Source organism: Rhinatrema bivittatum, chromosome 1 (assembly GCF_901001135.1).
Source record: "Rhinatrema bivittatum chromosome 1, aRhiBiv1.1, whole genome shotgun sequence".
Taxonomy (NCBI): domain Eukaryota; kingdom Metazoa; phylum Chordata; class Amphibia; order Gymnophiona; family Rhinatrematidae; genus Rhinatrema; species Rhinatrema bivittatum.
Window position 1 is genome coordinate 389,016,228 of NC_042615.1, and position 6,000 is coordinate 389,022,227.

Here is a 6,000-nt window from a genome sequence, read left to right on the forward strand (position 1 = left end):
TCAAATTCTGGTGTAATCTCAGCAAAAAATAACCCTCCACTGCTGTTTTGTGAAGTAACAAACTCTTGCAAAGAAAGAGGCATCTGGAACCTTGCCAAACAATCACAGCACTGACTCTCAGGATTCAAACAGCAACCTTATGAAAAAGCAGCAATGCAAATACTACACCAGGCCCTAGAACATTAATACATCACCTACGGGAATAACAGAACAGGCTGGACTACTACTACAGAGAAACTATATGCTAGAAATACTCATTTCTGTCACAAACAGGCAAAACTGAGACCGACCCTTACCTAATATAGAAATAAGAGACTATAAATTAGAAACAGAAACATGTAGATAAAGCCAAAATAGAAAGCCTGAGAAACTAAAATGTCTTAACAGTGGAATACTTAAGAAAGAGCAAAATACAAAAATATAAGAATGCACATTCCCAAAGATGACATATTTAAATTGCTAACATCCCTCTCTCTCTCTCTATATATATATATATTTTTTTTTACCTTTGTTGTCTGATCTTTGTATTTTTCTAATCAGTTGGTCCTGGTCTCTCTTTCCCATTTTTTCCCTTGTCGCTCATTTCCTAATTCCTCTTCAGTGTCTTTTCTACTACTGTCTTCTTCCCTTCCACACACACACACATATATATACATAAATGCTTTCTCTCACAGACTCCCTCACACACTCAGGCTCTCACTCTCATATGCTCTCCCCCCCCCCCCCCAGCTCACATTCTCTGCAGACACACATACAAGCTCTCACTTTCTCACCCCTCCCCAGGCTTATATTCTTATGCACACACAGACGCACATCCAGGCACCCATTCTCATCCACACACACAAAAACCCATTCTCCCATTCTCACCCACACATACACACATTTAAGGTCCCATTCTCACCCACACATACACACTTTCAAGCACCCATTCTTACCCACATATTCAAGCTTCCATTCTCACCCACACACACAAACCCAGGCTCCCATTCTCACCCATATATATACACATTCAAGCTTCCATCCTCACCCACATATTCAAGCTTCCATTCACACCCACACACACAAACCCAGGCTCCCATTCTCACCCATATATACACACATTCAAGCTTCCAACCTCACCCACATATTCAAGCTTCCAACCTCACCCACATATTCAAGCTTCCATCCTCACCCACATATTCAAGCTTTCATTATCACCCACACACATTCAAGACTCCATTCTCACTCCCATACACACCCAGGGTCCGATTTTCACCCACACACACACACAAGGCTCCCATTCTCATCCTCACATACACATTCAAGCCTGTGCACAGTTTCTGCTTCCTCCCCCCAGAGCAGGAAGATCAGCTGGCCTCTCCTGCTATCTTCCGGCCGTATGGCCGACCGATCTTCCTGTTTGGGGGGGGGGGGAGGAGAGCGGAAGCGCCGCGCACAGTTTCCGCTTCCTCCCCCCAGAGCAGGAAGATCAGCTGCCTCTCCTGCTGCCACTGGCCTCCTGCTATCTTCGAGCCATACGGCCGACCGATCTTCCTGCTGGGGGGGGGGGGGGGAGCGGAAGCTGTGCGCGGCGCTTCCGCTCTTCTTCCCCCCCCCCCCAACAGTAAGATCGGTCGGCCGTACGCAGGAGGCCAGTGGCAGCAGGAGAGGCAGCTGATCTTCCTGCTCTGGGGGGAGGAAGCGGAAACTGTGCGCGGCGCTTCCGCTCTCCTCCCCCCCCCCCCCCCAAACAGGAAGATCGGTCGGCCATACGGCCGGAAGATAGCAGGAGAGGCCAGCTGATCTTCCTGCTTTGGGGGGAGGAAGTGGAAGCTATGCACGGCGCTTCCGCTCCCCCCCTCCCACCGCAAACAGGAAGATCGGTCGGCCATATGGTTGTAGGACCGCTTCCCCACGTGTGCCGTGATGGCGTGCCAAGCATGGGTTCTCGTCTTCACTGTCGCGGGGATGGGATCCCGCGACAGCCTTGCAGTTCTGGTGTCAGTTGGGTGGGCCTGGGTCTAAATTGGGTGGGCAGCTGCCCACCCAGGCCCACCCGTGGCTACGCCTTGGCTCTCTGCTGACGATCATCCGATGTTTCAGATAACAGTCAAAAGATTCCTATTACAATTTTGTCCTGCTTTGTAACAGAATCAGTATGCAATTTATGAGTCAAATGGTGTTTTAAATAATCGAATTTACACTCATCCCAGCACTTTACGGTAATCCAATTGCCTCCAGCCTTTGCTCTGGTGCATATCAAGCATATAATGTGACATGTCCTGATGATACACAAATATATCTCCAAGCACTATTCGCTGAATGCCAGCAGCCACAGAACCAAATTTGTGTGGCTCGTGTGTTTTGACCACTTCTTTTAGCCACTGTTCTTTAAATCTATTGCAAGTTTTCTTTAAACCTACTTTTTTTGGCACATCTTTTTCATTTGTACTTCAGTATGATTAAATAGCGAGCCATGAATGATAACTAAATAAAATAAATGTATCCTGTAAATTGCAACTGTGAGACTAGGCTATCAAATGTTCCTCTAGCAGACTGTGGGAAGACCACAGCACAGCAGCTTACTGAGACTGCAGTCACTTTCAGGGATAGAGGCCTATGTGGCTGGAGCTCCTTAAAGGTACTGGTGCTCGATTAGTCATGAACCATGACACCTCAAATACACCTTTTCTCAGATCTCAAAAGCCAGTATCAAGCAGAGACAGGGAAAGCTGAGAATAGGTCTGGCATAATAAATATGTCAGGATTCCAGTAGTATGTGGTGACATTTATAGTAAGGGATTCAGTACATGCATGAAATATTCCTACATCTGCAAAATGGTTGGTGGCGGTGTCTTGAGATCCGCTGCTATTTCTGGCAAAAGAGTTTTATATATAATTTTTTTCAATTTAAAAAATTGGGGTGTGCTGCAAAGACTGAGGAGTTTCTGGTGTCATCGAGTGGGTGGAGTCATTGTTGGCCCGGTTGCAGCTGTGGGAAGATCTCTGTGAGCTGTACCTCCCCATCCCCCATGCCAACAATAAAGTCATCAAAGAGGGTCAAGACTTCTCTATTAAAATCTAGGTGCTGTGATGCGCAGCTGTGCACCAAAGAGGCACACCCCTTAACGCTGATGGAGAGGAAAAGGAAATCTGAAATATTCACCTCATTCTCTGTGCCTGCTGTGGTTTGTGGCCCCATGGACAACCATTTACAGAGACTGGGTGAGTTGCCAATTAGTGACTGCAGTCGGGAATTACTTTCAGGGGCCTCCCTGATTCCTGGCATTAGTTCACCACCTCCCCAACCAACAGGTATTTTCCCCTGTAACAAGAGGCTTCTTACAGAGCCATAATCTCCTCGTGGGGAAGTGGTAGTAGCGGATGATCTGGGAAGCACTAGTTTTGGTGATATATGTCTCCTGTGTTGGTTATTGTGAATGTCTCCTCTTGTTTCTGAATGCTCTAAATTACCAATAGTTATCTCTCCCATCACTGGATAAGATGAAGTTACCCCAGAGCATCCTAATGTCACTCTTTCATATCTCTGGAGACTAATGACTAAATTCGCTAAAAATCAGTCCCAGCCAGACTTACAGCTCTGTTCTTTGCAGCAGAATCTGGAGCCACTTTTGAGGCCCATGGGAAGAGACAGGAAGAAAAAATCAGTTTACTCTGAACTCTCAGGTTCCACTATTACAAAATGCTGGATTAGCTTATATTAAGAATAGTTTATCTATGCATAATGATTTAGAGTTATTAGAGAATTTGATTAGAGCTAGGAACTTGTGATTTGTTAATTTTCCATTCACTAGGCTCTTGTCACTGATTGAAATGTTTAAAAGGTACTTGAAAGAGATCTTAGCCTTTGATGATGAGAAAATGTCACTTATTGTTTGATAAATGATTTATGAGGACAGGTGATGTTTTTGTTTCTGCATTGCATACAGAGTCTGGCTTGTTGCAGTTTCCGGTTTCTGGATCAGTTTCTGTTTATAGTTTATAGCCTCTTTAGTCTGAATTTTGAGAGAATGAGTCTGTGTTCTGCTTCTTTAATTGAGGTGGGTTATTCTGTTTTAAAAAAGGAGGGGCAGCAAAAATGTTAGCACAGGCCCTGTTTATGGTAAGTATATTTTTTCCTTTTGTCTTTTATGTTTACTGTCCACTTTCATTGTTGTCTGTCCCTTTGTGTTACTTTCCTATTGAGCTCAATTAGATTCTGCTCATTTGCTAGTCTAGTAGTTTGCTAGTCTGATAGTTTGCTAGTCTGGCCAGACCTAAGGTATGATTCTCTTTTGTATACGTGTAAGCACACATGTATCTGAGATTCAAGCTCAGTCCAAGCTCTGATGCTATGGTCTCTTGCACAGCAACCGTTTCCTCCAGATCCTGAGGTCACTAGCATCCAGTCTTCCTCCATTTGTGTCTGCCACCAGAGGGATACTTACTACCTAACTATACCAACTCAGAAACAAATACTACCTCTCTGGCACCGAGTTATCTTCTGCAAGCTAAATGTATTTCTGCTGCTAGTGTCCAGCAGCTTGGTGAAACATTTTATCTTGCTAAAGAAAATAAATGATAACCAGGAAATCCCTGCCTTTAATTTTAGTGAAACAGCAGTTACTTTACACACAAAAGAAAGTCCCACGCCCCTCTAATTAGAACAGGCAAAAAACAATTATTATGTATCTGTTCAGTTGCTTCTTTTATTAACTACTCTCTCTCCTTTTTTTTTCATTTTCAAGGCACAAGAATCTCTCTGGAATCTAGATTCAATTTTTTTTTCTTTCTTTCTCTTTCAAATCTCCCAGGGATATAGTAACTCAGTAACAGCAGTGTTACTGGTTTATGGCTATTCCCCTTCGGGTGCAGACTAGCTTCACCACAAATGCTTTTGGGGCCTTGCAGAGCTGATGAGCAGTAATTCTGCCTTCTGATAAAGCCACCTGCCTTCTGCTTAATTCCCCACATAAAAAAATCTTTTTCTCCCAGAGCAAATCTTTGCTCCACCGATGTCCCTATAAAGTAGTGTCACTTTAAAAAATCTTTACTTCTCTGAAACTGCCACTTTCAGCCTTCATGGGGACAGGGCAGAGCTGTTAGCCACTTCTATTTAATTTTCCTTATATTTTAAAAATAGCTGTACTCTCCTAAAACAAGGTTTTAGTGGTTAGTCACTTTACATTTTAGTGCTCCTACACTAGGCAAATTACTGACAAAAACCACAAGGTTAGCCCCCATGCTTTTTGAGCTGTACAATACACACATTGGGTGCCTTCAGTAAAACCTGGACTGGATTCCTGCTTAGACTGGAGTCACAGCACAGGGGATTTCTCTGACCACATAAACACACCAAACCAGCCTTGCACAAGTGATGGGGCTAACATTGGTCACCCCAACACTCAATCTGATCCAAACATTTATTTTTAAACTATTTTTCCCCGGGGCTACATGGACTTGCTTACTGGGATTCATCTTTCTCTCCAGGATGCTCTCTCATAAGGCCAAGTAGTAGAGGCTATCCTAGCATCCCTCGCTGCTGTCCCTGCTGTGTTCTGTGATCTGATGTGCCTCTATTACTCCCGGGGAGGGGGGCTGTGATAGCTTGTCACTACTGCAGGAGCTTGGCAAGTGACCTCTGCTGCTTGTCCTTTCTACCCTTGCCTTTATTTTAATCAGTTTTGTTTTCTTTGATTTGTTTTATTTTACTTTTGAGCCTGCCCCTGTGGTGCTGATATAACCTGGCCCCTTTAAGAGTCCAGGATTTGACATCATCATTGCTGGGCTCCTTACATGAAACATAACCAGCAACTCCATTTGATCTCTCCTAATCACTGTCAGCAGCAGCCTTTCTCTCTGCTTTAAAAAGATGATACCGGGTTAGAGACAGTACCTAAAACAAAAGAGCAGCATGCTGTCTCTGACTGGCCCTGCTCCTTCAGCAGCCCAGGTAACTTTTATTTAATAATACATTTTTTAACCTGATCATACTGAGGTCAACCAATTCCTTTTTTTCAG